General features: G+C 37.1%; 1 long non-coding RNA gene across 1 annotated transcript in view; it reads left to right on the plus strand.

The window, feature by feature from the left end:
- The window catches only part of LOC129628905 (uncharacterized), a 30,989-nt gene extending 20,667 nt beyond the window's left edge, over positions 1–10,322 (plus strand). Inside the window, exon 3 of the long non-coding RNA XR_008702973.1 lies at positions 9,268–10,322. This is a non-coding gene — a long non-coding RNA (uncharacterized LOC129628905). The remainder of the gene's footprint in view (positions 1–9,267) is intronic.
- Positions 10,323–18,997: the final 8,675 nt, after the last annotated feature.

An 18,997-nucleotide genomic window follows, 5' to 3' on the forward strand; every position in this document is an offset into this window, starting at 1 on the left:
CAAATTCTAAATGAAAAATTGGGGCCCTGAACTAACTTTGGAATTATCCAGAGAGCCCCTGGGACATCTTTTTTTTTTAACTTTTTATTTTAGATTGGGGGATAGCCAATTAACAATGTTGTGATAGTTTTAGGTGAACAGTAGAGGAACTCAGCTATACATATCCATGTATCCATTCTCCCCTGGGACATCTTTTTTTTTTTTTTTAATTTTTAAATTTTACATAATTGTATTAGTTTTGCCAAATATCAAAATGAATCCGCCACAGGTATACATGTGTTCCCCATCCTGAACCCTCCTCCCTCCTCCCTCCCCATACCATCCCTCTGGAACGTCCCAGTGCACCAGCCCCAAGCATCCAGTATCGTGCATCGAACCTGGACTGGCAACTCATTTCATACATGATATTTTACATGTTTCAATGCTATTCTCCCAAATCTTCCCATCCTTTCCCTCTCCCACAGAGTCCATAAGGCTGTTCTATACATCAATGTCTCTTTTGCTGTCTCATACACAGGGTTATTGTTACCATCTTTCTAAATTCCATATATATGCATTAGTATACTGTATTGGTGTTTTTCTTTCTGGCTTACTTCCTGGGACATCTTAAAAGATTTGTTCTCTCTCTTTGTAAAAAGGTGGGCTTCCCTGGTAGCTCAGCTGGTAAAGAATCTGCCTGCAATGCAGGAGACCCCAGTTCAATTCCTAGATTGGGAAGATCCCCTGAAGAAGGGGTAGACTGCCCACTCTAGCATTCTTGGGCTTCCCTGGTGGCTCAGCTGGTAAAGGATCTGCCTGCAATATGGGAGACCTGGGTTCTGTCCCTGGGTTGGGAAAATCCCTTGGAAAAAGGAACAGCTACCCATTCCAGTATTCTGGCCTGGAGAATTCCATCGACTATATAGTCCATGGATTCCCAAAGAGTCAAGCACAACTGAGTGACTTTCACTTTGTAAAAAGGCAGATGTTAAACTAATTAGGCTTAGTGTATATGTTAAATTATATGTGAAGCATTTTCGAGTGATGCTAAACCTTCTACATTATATTTGTGTGAATATATGTTATAGTATAAGAGGTCTAGAAATTGCTTGAAATTTCTAAAAATTTGATTTGTTCTGCTATAATATTATCCCTTCTAATTCTAGTTGTCATAAGTTCAAGGTCACAGAAATAACCAAATTTTCTTGTCAACTGCATTGTAATAAACTATAATCCAATCTTCAGTCATGACCATTTTTAAGTCTTTTGTCATTTAAAGTTATTGTTTTATTCGGGCCTTTTGCAAAAATGCTTCATCTCCTGTGAGATTCATGGAAAGGGCTTAACAAGTACTCTAGAATACAGGTTTTTAGTAACTTCCAGATCATACTATTGAACTGAGTAAGAAAGTACAGAATTCTAGGGAAACAAAGAAATAAAAACTGATGGCTTCATAAAACCACTAACAGATGATCAAGATTAACAAGAATTAATTATATGAGACTGAATGAACTGGTGAGGATGATCATAATTTTTACAATTTTTTGTTTAAAATATTGATGGTTCTTTAATAATTTATTTTCCAAATATAAGGATATCTTTTAAGCTAAATATGACTTACAACAATTTGGTAAATTATACCTTTGTAAGCAAAATTGAAACATTTATCTTTTTGTCCCTACTGATCTCTCCAGAATTAGGGATCTCTTAGTGAATGTTCTTAATTTTGTGGCAATAGAGTTATTTGCATAAGTTCAAAATGAATCTACTCTGCCTGTAACTGAGAACATTTTGAAACATTGGTGGTATTACCAAGGCTTTGACTAGAGAAAGAGAAATGCGTAGACTCAGATATAACCAGAGCACTTTATGGAACTAAGGTTGACTTTATGGGCTCAATAAAGCTCCTTGAAAAAATCAGCCTCGTATTTATAGGATTCCCAGAAGCCTTACCAGGAGGTCCCTTCCTGGCAGGCAGAGGAGACTAAGGATAGTTTGGAGACCTTAAGAAGAGAAGAATTTACCCAAATCTATAGATATTGTCTGATGTCAAGACCTTAGTTTGGCTTCTCTTCTTAGCCTCTGAAGGCTTTTACAAATTCAATCTGAAACTTCTTATGAAAAGCTCTAGCAAAGCAGACTTAAAAGAGTCTATGTGGCCAATCACTATTTTTGCTACACTTATGTAAGTAACCAAATTAAGTTTAGTGAGACTATACATACTTTACCAAAAAAAAAAAAATTACTTTGATTATCTCTGGTAGAAATACAGAGAGAAAAAAAATTATATTTTGTTAATACATCCCTGTAGGTATTAAATTCTAGTGTTATTAATTGTCGTTGAGGTTTTGTTTTCTACCTGTAAACCAGATTGGATAGTGAATTCTTCTTGTTTCCTCTGATATTTGGCTACAACTCTCCAAACTAATGTTTCCAATCTTTCTCCCACCCTTCTGAATTGGAACCATTGAGAACTGAAACTTCCCTTTTCCTGAAGCCATGCAAGCTAAACTAGGTCTTGAGATAAACTTCAGAAAATCACCACATAGCTCATGTACAGACAATGTTTATACCTATTGTGTATGAGCTACTCAGAAAGATCATCAGAGACAATCTGCAAACCAGGAAAGTCTATCAGATTGCTACTGCCTGCCCTCACTCCATTGGAAGATGCTTCAAACCCAACATCTAGAAATCTTGACTGGCTGACTTCAGAACTCAGAAACTGGGATTATAATCTGCTCTAATCATTAACCATTTTTTTACCATGTTTGCTTCCACAGAAATGCCTTTTATTAAATAATTTGATGCAAATACTTGTACCATCGAAGCCTAACTTTGGAAATCCATTTGCGTCCGTACCTCCTGAAATGAAACACAAATTTTAACTCAATTGACCTATTTTCAGTATGAAAGACTAATTTGATGAGATATGGAATAATCTACCAACACAGGACAGTTTGAAACCTACATAAACCAGATGGCCCAGCATGTTAAAATATTTCACGATAAAGGCTATCTCAAATAAACACATTGCCAGCCACAGGACTAGATAATGGGTCAGACTGCCTCCACCAAATTAAGCTCTTTTGTTTTAGAGATCTTGGTTGATTTCAATAACTATTTGGGCCACTTGTTTTTTATTCTCTTCTCATTCTTTAAATTGCCATTCTTATGATTTAAATTCACCAATAAATAGTGAGTCCAAGAAACCATAAGCCCCCACCCTCAACCCCAATAAAAGCAGAACCCCAGACATGCATACTGTCTCTCTCTCCCTCTCCCTATGACCTCGCTGTGTGGCCCCAGGTGGGCTCTTTAATTTCTAAGTCTCATAAATAATAAACCTTTATTTCTGTCAGTTTCCTGATGGTAAGGGCATCTTGCAATTATAGTAAAAACCACAAGGGCTGGTCCATGAGGTTGTGAGACTGGCACAACAGTTGTGTGGGTGGGCTTTGCTGAGTTCAACATCTAGGAAGGAAGCAGAGCAGGAGAAATATTTTTCAAGGCTGATCCTCTTATCCTGCCCCTACTTTCACTGGAAGGGTGGTGCATCCTCCCCAACTTCCAGGAGGTGGGGAAAGAATCCAAAGGTAGTAAACGAAATCTCCTTTAAGAGCCAGACTTGACCCTGTTGCTGTTGTAGGAGTTGTCTTAGGCATTAGTCCTTCACCTGAAAGTGGCCTGCCTCCTTATCAAATGAATTTCCAAGTAGAAGCACTACTTTTCCATGATTTCCTTTCTCCCTGATTCTACCTTCTCAACTTCCTCATTCTTGCTGCTGGTCAAAGGGCTTTTTGTGTCTGACAGAGTCTGACCTATCTGAGAAGGATGATTGAAAGAACTTAATAAAGGGACTATTTACAAAGGAGTAGACAGGGTCAAGGCAACTAACAAGAGATGCTGAAGCACCCTGAGGCTAGCAATTTGGATTGCTGTTACTACTCTTGGGTAAGGGGCAAGTGGAGACACCAGTTATCAGACCTGGGGAGGGCTATAGCTATAGGAAAGAATTCCTGATGGAGGCGAAACCTTCAGTAGAAAAACATGGAAGGAAGGAGCTGGGGGAATAAGTACTTCAACTTCTCTCTACTTCTACCTTCCAATCTGCTGATTTAAGGCTCCCATTGGCTGAACTCAGTTGGAAGCCAAAGGGTCGGGGAATCTAGGTAATGGGTCTGTAAAGTTCAATTTCTCAGGGTAGAGAGCAGGGTAAGAAAGGTAGACAGGGAAAAAAAAATATCCGGTAAATATGCTTTTCTGGGTTTCCGGTCTTGATGCTTCTGATGAACCTCTTTCCATGAACTCATTACAACCATCATTCCCTGTGGTTACTCCCATTGGCAGTGGCTACTGACCTCTGACTGCTACTCTAGGGTCTGTCACTTGCTCACCCAGTGAGTCAACCATTCAGGAAATTTCAAACACTTATTGTAAACCAGTTTTAGATACTCTGAATCCAGTAGCGAACAGAACCAAGTAACTGCCCTCATGGAATTTACATTCTAATGAAAAACTGACCATAAAGTAGTTTACAAAGAACTATATTAGAGAACACCAGCTGAGAAAAGGAGGCAGGACAAGAGGGTAAAGTGTGATGGGAGCTGAAATTTTTAGATAGGGTTATCAGGAAAGTTCCCTCAGAGAAGGAGACATGCCAAGCCACTATGTACCACGCACATAGGGGTGCAATGCATACATCATCTCTGTCACTCAGGAGCTTTCAACACCTTTTGGAATAAGGCATTGCATTTTAAAATTTGAAAGGAGGGAATTCCCTGGCAGTCCAGTGGTTAGGACTCTGTGCTTTCATTGTTATGGTCCCAGTTGTTATATATATATTTTAATGTTTATTTATTTTTGACTGTGTGGGGTCTTAGTTGAGGCAGGCATGATCTTCATTAAAGCATGCAGGCTTCTCTCTAGCTGTGGTACGTAGACTAAGATGTCCAGGAGCATGTGGGATCTTAGTTCCCTGACCCTAGTCTGGGAGCTAAGATCCCACAAGTGTGGCCAAAAAGATAGAAAAAGTTTAAAAAAATTAAAAATCAAAAGGAAGCTAAGATCCCACAAGTGTGGCAAAAAAAAAAAAGAAAAAGTTTTAAAAAATTTAAAATCGAAAGGACAAAAGATAGTTAGCAATTCAAAAGGAATGTTTTACAAGTTAAGAAAATGAGGTATTCTTTGAAACCTTAGAGTTCAAAGGAAGAAGTCACCACTCTAGAGAGATCAAGGGAGGCTTCCTGGAGGAGGTGGTGCCTTGAAGTTCCAGGATAGATGAGGTCATTGACAGAAAGGCACAGAGAGGATGTGTGGGGAAGAGGGAGGCCAGTGTGGGCAAAGTTACCGATGTGACAATGAGTTAGTGACAATGGGGGAGAATGTGAGAGAAAGAATGAGTTTTACAGGCTGCAGGCAAGGATTCTACATATGCTTTGAATTACCCTTCAGTCAACTGGCATCAAAATGTGTTAGAGTAATGGCAGGTTTAGTAGCAGGGTCAGGCCTAGGTTGAAACGTTCTCTCTGCCCATAACAAACTGTGTACCGTAATACAAGTTTCTCAACTTCCTTAAACTTCAGTTTGCTCATCACTAAAGTGGGGGTGGTGGGAGGAGGCCTTATTGAGATGATTGGAAGTGAAATATTTCATATTTGGCACATAGGAAGCACTAAATGTCCATTATGTTTCTCTTTCTTGGCTAAGAAATGAACAGTAAAAGATAGGCTGTTTGCTGGACCAAAAAGAGCAATTAAGTTTCAGGTAACAAGTCCACTTTGACTCAGTGAAAAACACAGGCTCTGGAGTCAGATGGCCTGGATTCTAAACTGGGCTCCCCCATTTACCAACAGAATGAACCGGGGTAAAACTGTAAGTATTTTCTCTGGGCCTCAGTTTTTCAATCTGTAAAATAGGATACTTGGAACTATTATGCCCTGTTGTGAAGAGTCAATAGCATGATAAAAAGCTTAGCATGGTCCCTGGTGCTCTAAGTGTAGCTATCCATCATGTCTTTATTTGGTTAACTGTCATTATTGACTCAGAACCATCCATGATGTGCTCTGATTCCCGTCTGTTGCCGGGAGAGAGTTTCCACCATGATGCTAGAGGTGGTGGCTGTGAGGAGGATGGTATATGTCCACCTCCCTTTGGTGAGATGTGAAAAGGAACCTCTTACATGCAGGAAAGAAAAGAATGTGTGTCAGTGTGTGGCAAGCAAGTGTGCCAGCCAGTGCACAAGCAGCTCCACTCTTGCCTTAGCTCTTACCAAGCCAATGAATTACAGAGTTGGCTGCACCCATGGACAACCACTTATTGACACCATATTAACACTCTGTTGAGAGATGTGAGAGTTAGGTCCAACGAAGGGTAGCGACAAATGACCTCTAATTTTATCCAGCCCTGGGGTTGTAGGATATGGTGAAAGTGTGTGGCAGAATTACAGTCAGATACAGACCCACTGAACCTCTGGGCTATTCTTTTTTCCACCAGCATCTTCTCTTTGCTCATTCCAAAATGCCCTGCATTTTTGGGACATCCTTCCTGAAAATAGCTACCTCAAATGCAATACTGCCTTCAGGTTCCACAAGATTCTTTCCAGCAGAGAGCACCTGGAAGACCAGGGGCTGTTGAGGAGGAGATGGGGCAAGAAATTCAAGCAAGAAACAAGGAGCAAGGAGGGGCTGGAGATCCCTTTTCAGCCTACAGGTCTCCAATCCAAGAATCAGGCCAGGGAAGGGGCTGAGGAGAAATTTTAATTAGTATGGGCTTGAAAAACCAAATGATCTTATCTTGATTGATTTATACTCTTTAATTCTCACCTTCATAAAATTTTGGATACCAAAAATGATAACTAATACAATTATGTAAAGTTTAAAAATAAAATAAAATTTAAAAAAATAAATATATAAAATTTTTTTCTTTAAAAAACAAAACAAAAAAAAAATGATAACTGAAGGAAGAGGGGAAGAAGAAAGAATAACTGGTGCCACCACCATGAGAGCTGCTGAAGATAGAGTCAAGACAGTGGATGAACAAAATAAAAGAGAGTTGCCTGAGGCATCCCTTCAATGAAGGACCTGGTACACTGATTGCTGGGAGAGTCATTAGCAGGCAGTCTTCAGAGATTGCTTCAGTTATGGAAAATCACCTCACCTCACCCCTTCCAAAGGCTGATAGATGCAGAAGCATAAAGACCTGACTATCCTAACCCAACTCTGCAAATTCCAAAAGCCAGTTCTAGTTCCAGAGGTCCCTGTGGGATTGGCCATGGCTGTCTTTGGTTCTCCATTACAGCTTGATTTCTCCCGCTTCCCAGCTACTGCTTTCTTCTCCTCACCTCTGCTGGCAGTGATGTCAAGGGCACTACTGCATAAATGCCCTGTGCCTGAATAAATACTAGTAGAGAGTTGGAGAGAACTGTGGGTTTGAAGAGAGCTGTGGAGAGAGAGAGAGAGACAGGGAGACAGAGAGAGACAGAGAAGGAGACCAAGAGAGATAGAGGCAGGGAGAGGGAGAGAGAGAAAGACAAAGACAGAGAGACCAAGAGGAAGAGAGACAGAGGAAGAAGGAGGGAGAGAGAGAGAGAGAAGGAAGAGGGGAGAGGGGAGAGAGAGGGAGCGATATTTCGTGTTTTCAGGCCACCTTATCCAGCCTATTTAATGACCTTTTTATTCATGTGATAATAGTGACGTATGGTGAGTGTCTACCCTGTCTGTACATGGCACTGTGCTGAGCATTTTATGTGCATTATCTCGTTTACCCTTCATAACAGACCTATGATCTATGAAGTAGATCAATTTTATAACATATTACAATGTAGAAAATGAAGCCCAGAAAAGTCAAACAACTTTTTCAAAGTAAAGCTAATGATAGAGGATTCAAACCCAGTTGGTCTAGTCCCAGAGCCTCTGTTCTGAAATTACACAGATCAGGGTTATTCTAAGCAATCTCAGTTTGGGGGAAATCTCATCCCCCTTACTTCACTTACAACCCTGGGAAATACAGAAACAGGATTCAGCAGAATTCTGATCCAATGAGTTGGCGTAGGCAAATCAGGCAAAAACATCCTTGTGGATGGTTATTTACTTTAGAACACTACCTGCTCCATCACCCCCAAGTGCTTCTGATTCTGCAGCCTGGACCTGATAGATCAAGCAAGGGACTGTTTTATCCAGCTCAGAAATGGTGTGTTTGCCAGGACACAGCCCTACCCAACAGCAGTATTGTTTGAGTGAAGACTTATCACACTCCATTTTCAGAGTGTATGAGCTTTAACTATTCACGGAACTTGCAAAAGAAAAGAATAACTTGACCCTCATTTCCATTAGTTTTGAAGCACACTTAGAAATAAATTTACCTAATAGTACATATATTGTTGTTATTGTTGTTTAGTTGCTAGTGTAGCCTACCAGGCTTCTCCGTCCATGGGATTTTCCAGGCAAGAGTGCTGGAGTGGATTGCCATTTCCTTCTCCAGGGGACCTTCCTGACCCAGGAATCAAACCCAGGTCTCCCACATTGCAGGCAGACGCTTTACCGTCTGAGCCACCAGGGAAGCCCAGTTGTGTCCAACTCTTTTGAGGTCCCGTGGGCTGTAGCCCGCCAGGCTCCTCTGTCCATGGGATTTCCCAGGCAAGAATACTGGAGCAGGTAGCCATTTCCTTCTCCAGGGGATCTTCCCGACCCAGGGATCAAACTTGCATTTCCTGCATTGGCAGGCAGATTCTTTACCACTGAGCGACCTGGGAAGCCCAGTACACATATATCAATATCTATGCTGTATCAGTATTTTTAAATTTCAAAAGTATTTTAGCTTTTATTGAGCTAAACATGCAATAAAATGCACAAGTTTTGGGACTTCTGTGGTGGTCCAGTGGGACCAACAGGACTCCGTGCTTCCAATGCAGGGGGGTGAGTGTTCAATCCTTGCTCGTGGAGCTAAGATCCTACATGCTGTGCAGGATGGCCAAAAAAATAAATAAAATTACGATGAGAATAATAAAATAATTTTTTAAAAAACCCCACAAGTCTTAAGTATTCTGTTTGATGAGTTTTAACAACACAGTATGCCTGAGTATCATCCAAAGCAAGATATGTAATATTAAATCACCCCAGAAAGTTTCCTCATGCCCCTTTCCAGGCAATTCTTGCCTTCCTTAAACCTAAGAGAATGTCCTAACCACTTCTCTGATTTCTATCACTGTAGATTAGTTTTGTTTGTTCTTAACTGTCACATAAATGGAATCACACAATATGTATCTTTTATATTTGCCTTCTTTTACAGAACATGCTGCTGCTGCTGCTAAGTTGCTTCAGTCATGTCCAACTCTGTGCGACTCCGTAGATGGTGGCCCACGAGGCTCCCCCGTCCCTGGGATTCTCCAGGCAAGAACACTGGAGTGGGCTTTACAGGATATAATGCTAATGAAATTCATTTATGTTGGATGTATTAGTAGTTTATTACATTTTGATTTTGGATATTGTGTTTATCCATCCTAAATATACACTATTTATTTTTTCAACTGTGGAATAACATTTAGTTTGTCTCCAATATTTGGCTTTATGAATAGTTCTAATATGTATATTCTTACAAAAGTCTTTTGTGGACAAACTCTTTAATTTTTATTGGGTAAATATCAAGGGGTAGAATGGGTAGATCACATGATATATATAGGTTTAACTATTTCTGAGACCTCAAAACTATTTTCCAAAATGGTACCATTTTACACTCCCATCAACAAATTATGACAGCTCCATGCTCCACCCCCTCAGGAATGTTTGCTATTGTCAGTCTCTTTAATTTTATTCATTCTATATGAATGTGCAATTATATCACATTATGGATTTTAACTTCATTTTTACCTGTTGATTATCTTTTTTATATGCTTATTTGCCATCCACACGCCACCTTTTGTGAAGATTTGTTTAAATATTTTGTCATATTTTGTTGGGTTATTTATCTCATTGTATTACAGACATCTTTTATACATTCTAGATACCTGTTCTTTTTCTGATATATGTATTAGAAATACTCTCTCCCAGTCTGCGGCTTGCCTTTTCATTTTCTTCATGGTGTCCTTCAAAAAACAAACATATTAAATATTGATGAAGTACACACTATCAATATTTTCCTTCTGTGGTTCATATGTTTTATGTCTTATCTAAGAAATATGTTTTCACTCTAGGACTTTGAACGTTTTTCTCCTATTTTTTCTTCTTAAAGTTTAATTGTTTAACTCAAATTTAGGTCAGTGATTAATTTCAAATTAGCTTTTGTATATGGATTTTGGTGAGAACTGAGGATCATTTATTTCCATATTATATCTAGTTGTTCCAGCACTATTTGTAAGCGAGTAAACAAAGAAAAATATATGCTCCTTTCCCCATTGAATTCTACGTGAAGTGTTGTTGAAAATAAATTGACAATATAAGTGTGAGTCTATTTCTGGACTCTGTATTTTATTTCTTTGGTGTTTTCCAAATTTGATTATTATTTTGCAAAACCATATTCTCATTTTTAAATTAATTTTTATTGGAGTATAGTTGATTTACAATGCTTTGTTAGTTTCTGCTGTACAGCAAAGTGAATCAGTTTGCTGAGGGAAGGGGAGGATAAATTGGGGAGACTGGGATTGACATAACACTATATATAAAATAGTACTGTCTTGACTACTTGTCTTGACAACTGTAATGTTATTATAAGCTGAAAAGTTAATGCAGGTCCTTCAAATTTGTTTTTCGTTTTTTGAGATTCTTTTGGCTATTCTAGATTCTTTTAATTTTTATATTAATGTTAGAATCCTTTTGCCAATTTTTTCAAAAAAGTCTGTTCAGATTTCAAATGGGATTACATTGACTCTAAAGATCAATATGAGGACTACAAACACCTTAATAATATCATATTTTCCAATTCATGAACATGGTATATACATTTGCATTTATTTATTAATCTGTCAGCTATTTTTTGTAGTTTTCAATATAGAAGTCTTGCATGACTTTTGTTGGATTTATTACTATAAAATTAGTGTTTTGTCATGCTCATGTAAGCTTTAAAATAATTATTTTTCCATTGTTTATCTCTTACATAGAAGTAAAATTGATAAATTCCTCATGTCCCTTTCCAGGCAATCCAGGCCTTCACTGCACTCACCTTCTAAGACTGTCCTAACCACGTCTCTGACTTCTATCATATAGATTAGTTTTATTTGTTGTTAGCTCACGTAAATGGAATTATATAATATGTATTCTTTATGTTGGCCTTCATTTACACAATATAATGTTTTTGAGATCTGTTTGTGTTGGTTATAGCAGTAATTCATTGCATTTTATTTTGAATATTGTTTCTAAATTAGTTTCAGTAGTTTTGTTTGCAGATTTTTACTGTATTTTCTATGTATATAATCATTCCACATGCAAAAAAAGAGTTTTATTTTTCCTTTCCAAACTTCACACTTTTTAGTTCATTTTCTTGCCTTGTTGCACTGACTAGGCTTACAATACAATTTGAATTGAAGACGTAAGAACAGATACCTAATATTAGGGTAGAAGTGGGCACAGTTCATCACTAAAATGTCAGCTTACTTTATCGGAATGAAGAAGTTGCCTCCTCTTATGAAAGGATTTATGTAAATCATCTTTTTTAATTCCTTAAATATTTGATAAGATTCACCAGTAAAGTCATCTGGGCTTACAGTTTTCCTTGTGAGATTTTGATTATGAAAAAACTTTAGAGCTATTTAGATTTGTTTTTTACTCTTGTATCCATTTCTCTTTGAGTCAGTTTTTCAAGGTATTTGCTCATTTTACTTAAGTTGTTGAATTTATTGACAAAAATTTGTTTATAACTTTTCTTATCTCTTCAATATCTCTGAGATCTGTGGTGTTCTCTACCTTTTATTCATGAAGTAAATAGCATGTAGAGGGGTTGTCCTTTATTTATGTAACATTCTTACTAGTCTTCAGTTCAGTTCAGTTCCGTCACTCAGTCGTGTCCGACTCTTTGCAACCCCATGAATTGCAGCACACCAGGCCTCCCGGTTAAGAGTTCATCAGTTATATCAGTCCTTTAGAAAACAGTTTGCTTTTGTTGATTTTCTCTACTATTTCTCTATTTTCCATTTAACCAAAATTTCTCTAATTTTTATTTTTCTTCTGTTTATTTTCAATTTAATTCTCTCTGCTTTGTCTTGATTCTCAAGAAGAATGCTTAGATCACTATTTTTACATCTTCATTTTTAATATAGACTTTATTTTTTTTCTTTCAAAACTAGTATACGGTAAAATTGACTTTTTCTGATATAAAATTTTATGAGTTTGACATATGTAAATATCCATATAAGCACCACATAATCAAGATGTAAAATACTTTCATTGCTCCCCAAAATTCCCTCATGTTATACCTTTCTATAGTCACTCTCCTCCCATTGCCGACTCCTGACAACCACTTATCTGTACTCCATCACTGTACTTTCTGCCTTTTTGATATTATCATATAAATGAAATCACACAGTATGTAACCTACTGAGATTGACTTCTTTTTCCTCAGCATAATAACTTTGATAACTTTTAAGATTTATCTGAGTTTTTTATGTATCAATAGTGCATTTCTTCATAATACCAAGTGAAGTACCACAGTTTGCGTATTCATTTACCTGTTGAAGGACATTTGACTGGTTTTATTTTTTGGTGATTATAGAGCTACTATAAACATGCTCATATAGGTTTTTGTATGAATATAAGCTTATAAAAGGTAAATAGCTAGAAATGGGACTCATGAGTAACAAGTAAGTACATATTTAACTTTATAAGAAACTGTCAAACTTTTCCAGAGTGTTATAACATTTTGGATTCCCATCTGAAATATATGACAGTTCTAATTGTTCTGAATTCTCACAGTACTAGTTGCTCCAAATTCTCATAAAATCTTGACATTGGAAAGCTTTTATTTTAAAGCAAACCTATTGAAAGATAGGTTTGCAATGGTGTCTTATCCTGATTTTAATTTGCATTTTCCCTAATAGTTATGATGTTGAATAGCTTTTCATGTTGTTATTAGCACTCTATACATCCTTTTTAGTGAAATGTCCATACATATATTTTGCCAATTTTAAAATTCTTTTTTTGCTTTTTTTCCTTTTTTAAATTTTTCTCTTGAATTCTGGAATTCCTTACATAATCTGCATAAAATGCATTTGTTATGTCTGTGATTTGCCAATATTTTCTCCCAGTCTATAGCTTGTCTTTTCATTTGTTCAAAGAACTTCACAGATAAAAAATTTTTAATTTTCATGAAATTTAATTTGTGAATGTTTCTTTTATAAAATCAATGTTTAGTTTCATGTCTAAAAGTTCATCATCATAACCAAAATCATACAGACTTTTTTCCTAAATCTTATTCTAAAATTGTAGTTTTATTTTTCACTTTTTGATCTATGATCCAATTTTAGTTGATTTTTATATAAGATGTGAGGTCTGAATGTATTGTTTTTCTGGTTTTGTTTTGTCTTTTTGTAAGAGGACTTCAAATTGCTTCAATAAAATTTGCTACAATTTGTTGAAAATAGTATTGTTTTTCCATTGTAACTTTTACATTTTATCAAATATAAATTAGCCATATTGGTGTGGGTCTATCTCTGGATTCTCTATTCCGTTTAATTGTTTATTTCTTTCCCTTTGCTGCTAAGTCACTTCAGTCGTGTCCGACTCTGTGCCACCCCATAGATGGCAGCCCACCAGGCTCCCCTGTCCCTGGGATTCTCCAGGCAAGAACACTGGAGTGGGGTGCCATTTCCTTCTCCAATGCATGAAAGTGAAAAGTGAAAGTGAAGTCGCTCAGTCGTATCCGACCCTCAGCGACCCCCTGGACTGCAGCCTACCAGGCTCCTCCACCCATGGGATTTTCCAGGCAAGAGTACTGGAGTGGGGTGCCATTGCCTTCTCTGTCTTTTTCTTTACTATTGTCTTGATTACCATAGTTTTATCAGTCAGTTCAGTTCAGTCGCGCAATCGTGTCTGACTCTTTGCTACCCCATGAATCGCAGCACGCAGGGCCTCCCTGTCCATCACCAAGCCCAGGAGTTCACTCAGACTCACGTCCATCGAGTCAGTGATACCATCCAGCCATCTCATCCTCTGTCGTCCCCTTCTCCTCCTGCCCCCAATCCCTCGCAGCATCAGACTCTTTTCCAATGAGTCAACTCTTCACCTGAGGTGGCCAGAGTACTGGAGTTTCAGCTTTAGCATCAGTCCTTCCAAAGAACACTCAGGGCTGAGCTCCTTCAGAATGGACTGGTTGGATCTTCTTGCAGTCCAAGGGACTCTCAAGAGTCTTCTCCAACACCACAGTTCAAAAGCATCAATTCTTCAGCTCTCAGCCTTCTTCACTGTCCAACTCTCGCATCCATACATGACCACAGGAAAAACCATAGCCTTGACTAGACGGACCTTTGTTGGCAAAGTAACGCCTGCTTTTCAATATGCTATCTAGGTTGGTCATAACTTTTCTTCCAAGGAGTAAGCGTCTTTTCATTTCATGGCTGCAGTCACCATCTGCAGTGATTTTGGAGCCCCCAAAAATAAAGTCAGCCACTGTTTCCCCTGTTTCCCCATCTATTTCCCATGAAGTGATGGGACCAGATGCCATGATCTTCATTTTCTGAATGTTGAGTTTTAAGCCAACTTTTTCACTCTCCTCTTTCACCTTCATCAAGAGGCTTTTTAGTTCCTCTTCACTTTCTGCCCTAAGGGTGGTGTCATCTGCATATCTGAGGTTATTGATATTTCTCTCAGCAATCTTCTGGAAAAAAAAAACAGGTAATTTATTTGTCCAATTTTATTCCTCTTTTCAAAATTATTCTGGCAGTTCTAGTTCATTTGTATTTACACATAAATTTTAGACTTAGCTTGTTTGTATTGATAAAAAGTCCCTTTGGAATTTTGCTTGAAATTGCATAAAATCTATATATCAATTTGGGGACAATTGACATTTTCACTATGTCAAGTTTTCCAATCAGTGAAGTTGATATGTCTATAACAAACTTCCAAAACAATGTTAGACAGAGAAAGTGAAGGTGGACATCTTTTCTTTTGCTCCAGATCTTAGGGGAAAAGCTTTCAATCTTTCCCCATTAAACATGATGATTGATTCTAGTACATTCCCTTTATCAGGTTAGGAGAATTTCCTTCTACTCCTAATTTCTAGTTTGCTGAACTTTCCTTTTTTAATAATGATTGGATGCAGAATTTTGTCAAATTAATGGATAAATGGTCTTTATCCTTTATAATATTAATAAGATGTATTATGTTGATTGATTTTTGAATATTGAACAAGTGCTACATTCTGAGGATAAGTCATATTGATGATGCTTTTAATATTTCATTTAGACTCAATTGCTAATTTTATATTTAGGATTTTTGCATATATGTTCATGAGAGTTATTGGTTTTGAGTTTTTTTCCTTGTGATGTTTTTATCTTTTTGGTGTCAGGGTAATGTGGACCTCATAAAATGGATTGAAATTTTTCTCTCCTCTATTTTCTAGAAGAGAACATGTAGAACTGGTGCTATTTTTTATTTAAATATTTGTGAGCCTTGCCAGTGAAATCATATGTGCCTGAAGATTTCTTTTTCCAAAGATTTTAAAGGGTGAACACAAACTTTTAAAGAGTTACAGAACTACTTATATTATGTTATCTTGGGCGAATTTTGGAGAAGGAAATGGCAACCCACTCCAGTATTCTTGCCTGGACAGAGGCAACTTCATGGACAGAGGAGCCTAGCAGGCCACAGTTCATGGGGCTGCAAAGAGTTGGACATGACTGAGCAACTAACACACACTGGGTGTATTTATGGTTTTCAATGAATTGCTTTATTTCATATAGGTTGTCATATGTAATATATGTATAGCATTGTCTTTAGAATACACTTATTAACCTTCTCATGTCTGTCAAGTCTGGCACGATAGTCTCTCCTTCATTCCTAATATTGGTGATTTGTAGTCTTTTATTCCTTTTCATTGTCAGTATGGCTATAGGTGTATTAATTTTTTGATCTTTTTGGAGAACGTTTTAGTTTCATTGAAATTCTCTATTCTTTTTCTGGCTTCAACTTTATTGATTTCTGCTCATCTTCATTTTTGCTATTCTTGCTTTGGGTTTATTTTGCTCTTTTTTCAAGTTAGTATGGAAGTATAGCTTATTGATTAAAGGTATTTCTTCTTTGCATCTAAGCATCTACTGCTATAAATATTCCTCTAAGCAATACTTCAGCTGAATTTTATAAGTTTTGATATGTTGTGTTTTTGTTAATTAATTCAAACTATTTTCTTATATTCATTGAGACTTCCTTTTTGATCTATAGATGATTTAGAAGCATATTGTTTAATTTACAAGTATTTAGAGAATTTCCTGTTTTCTTTACATTATTGATTTCAAGCTTAATTTCATTTTGGTTAAGGAACCCACTTTGTATGATTTCAATGATTTTTAAATTTGTGAGGTTTTGCTTAATTATCCAGGATAATTAACTAGGTCAATGGTGTTATTCAGTTCTTATATACCCTTGTTGATTTTCTTTCTTTGTTCTATCAGTTATTGAGAGAGGTATGTTGAAATCTCTAATTGTGGATTTGTTTATATTTTTAATTCAGTCCATTTTTGTTTCATATATTTGAAGCTCTATTGGTTATTGCATACACATTTAAGATCATTACATTTTCTTAGTGAACGGATACTTTTATTACCATGTTGGGTCCTTCCTTACCACTTATAATTGTCTTTGGTCTGAAACCTATTTTGTCTGATAATGTTATATATGCTCCAACTTTCTTTAGATGAGTATTTACATGGTGTACAGTTTGTCATCCTTTTACTTTTAATTTTATTATATTACTATATGTATATGTGTGTGTGTATATATATATATATGAAGTGAATTCCTTATAGACACCTTATGTGGGTTATTTTATAAAAATTCATTCTGACAATATCTGACTTTTATTAGTGTGTTTATATAATTTGCATATAAATATAATTATCTGTATGTTTGTATTTAGGCTTACCATATTATTTGTTTTCTATTTATTATCCATGATTTATTTTCTTTGTTTTTACTTTTCTTCTTTTAGATTGCTTGAAAATTTAAAAAATATATATTTCAGTTTAATTTATCTATTGTTCTTTAACTATATTTTTGTATATTTATTTTTATTGGTCCAGTCCCATCACTTCATGGGAAATAGATGGGGAAACAATGGAAACAGTGTCAGACTTTATTTTTTGGGGGCTCCAAAATCACTGCAGATGGTGACTGCACCCATGAAATTAAAAGACGCTTACTCCTTGGAAGGAAAGTTATAACCAACCTAGATAGCATATTGAAAAGCAGAGACATTACTTTGCCAACAAAGGTTCGTCTAGTCAAGGCTATGGTTTTTCCAGTGGTCATGTGTGGATGTGAGAGTTGGACTGTGAAGAAGGCTGAGCGCCGAAGAATTGATGCTTTTGAACTGTGGTGTTGGAGAAGACTCTTGAGAGTCCCTTGGACTGCAAGGAGATCCAACCAGTCCATTCTGAAGGAGATCAGCCCTGGGATTTCTTTGGAAGGAATGATGCTAAAGCTGTAACTCCAGTACTTTGGCCACCTCATGCGAAGAGTTGACTCATTGGAAAAGACTCTGATGCTGGGAGGGATTGGGGGCAGGAGGAGAAGGGGACGACAGAGGATCAGATGGCTGGATGGCATCACTGACTCGATGGACGTGAGTCTGAGTGAACTCCTGGAGCTGGTGATGGACAGGGAGGCCTGGCATGCTGCGATTCATGGGGTTGCAAATAGTCAGACATGACTGAGCAACTGAACTGAACTGAAGGAATTAAAACATACTTACTTATCTTTTCACAGTCTACTTACAATTGATGTTTTACATATCAAGTGGAGTGTTGAAATCTTATATCCACATAGGTTCCTTATCCTGCCCACTTTATATCACATTTGTATTCAGTGTTATATCTACATGCATTAAAAACTCAATGTTATGACCTTTACTTTCAAACATCTTACATATTTTAAATAATTCAAGAGAATAATAGTTTATCATGTTTAGCTAGATATTTACCACTACAGTTGTTTTTTCCTTATTTGTGAGAGCTCAAGTTTCCCTTTACTATCATTTCCCTTTTATCTAAAAATCTTTCTATATCGATTCTTTTAAGGCAATCTACTGGCAACAAATTTCTCTAGTCCACTTCATTCCTAAAAGATATTTTTATTTCTAAGTTGACAGTTCCTTTCTTTCAGTAATTTTTAAATGTTCCACTTTCTTCTCCAATGACACAAATGTTGAAACTTTTCATATCATCTCTCATATCCCTGAGACTCTCTTCATTTTTACTCACATACTTTTTTATTCTGTTTTGCCGAGTGGGTAATTCTTATTGAGCTACATTAAAGTTCACTGACATAACTTTGTGCTATTGAGTCCATCTAGTGAGTTGTTATTTTGGTTATTGTATTTTTCAGTGTTGGTGATCCACCGTGTAGTTCAGTTTAGGGTCATGTCCACAGCTCCAGGAAGAATTCTGGTTAGCAGGGCTTGCTCCCAGCTGGAAATGACTGTGGAGAATACCTGCACGCTCTCCACTAGAGAACGGTGAACCAGAGTAGCCTTCATGAATCTGCAGTGATACCGCCTAGGTGGCAGTAGATCATGGTGGAGTCAGGCCAATGTGGGTGCTGATTTCAGGTCCACTGTTTCATATGTATCTAACTCAGCCTCCCTTCAGAGCTTTCTCACTTGAAAAATGCATGTGTTACCTACCTAATAGGCAGGTGGACTACACTAAATGACACAAGAGATATAAAGTATCCAGTGCCTTGTGTAGTGGTTAGCACATTGGAATATCTTGATTACTTTTGAGACTCCATTTGACACAGTGGAGGAAGGCTGGCATGTCAGTGGTAGAATTCAAGGCCTAGGCCTGTGTGAAGTGGATTTTTGTTGTTGTTGCCTTTTTCTA

This window comes from Bubalus kerabau, chromosome 15 (assembly GCF_029407905.1).
Source record: "Bubalus kerabau isolate K-KA32 ecotype Philippines breed swamp buffalo chromosome 15, PCC_UOA_SB_1v2, whole genome shotgun sequence".
In the NCBI taxonomy this organism is placed as follows: Eukaryota; Metazoa; Chordata; class Mammalia; order Artiodactyla; family Bovidae; genus Bubalus; species Bubalus kerabau.